The sequence below is a fragment of the Corvus brachyrhynchos genome, unplaced genomic scaffold (assembly GCF_000691975.1).
Source record: "Corvus brachyrhynchos isolate BGI_N302 unplaced genomic scaffold, ASM69197v1 scaffold340, whole genome shotgun sequence".
In the NCBI taxonomy this organism is placed as follows: domain Eukaryota; kingdom Metazoa; phylum Chordata; class Aves; order Passeriformes; family Corvidae; genus Corvus; species Corvus brachyrhynchos.
The window spans coordinates 1,117,633-1,118,115 of record NW_008235987.1 but is presented as its reverse complement, the minus strand read 5'-3'; positions in this window follow the sequence as shown (position 1 = coordinate 1,118,115).

Below are 483 nucleotides of genomic sequence, written 5' to 3'. Positions count from 1 at the left end.
GGGTCCTCGCCCCTGTGCCCGCCGACATTCCCGGGGGGAATCCCATTACCTAGCCGCCCCTGCCTCTCCTTCTTCTTCTTGGCCTTCTCGTTGGCCTCCATCTTCACCACGGAGGATGGGGAGGGCCCCAGCACAGCCACCGGCCCTGCGGGCAATGACAGCCCCGGCTCCTCGTCCCCCTCCTCACTGTCCGTGTCCCCCTCAGGCTCGTCTGCGAGGGGAGGGGACACTGGTGAGGGACCCTGCACCCAGGGGTAGTCCCTGCACCCCCAGTGAAGGATGGGGTAAGCTGGGGCCATGTGTGACCCCCTGGCATGAGCCACCCCCCCACACCTGTCCTGGACCCCCAGCATCCACTCCGCAGTCCCACGCTGGACTCAGCCCCCATCCCTGTGCTGAATCCTGCCCCCCCAGACCCATGGCTGGACCCTGCACCCCCAGCTTCGACCCTGAACCCCCCGTCCCACACCAGACCCCGGACCC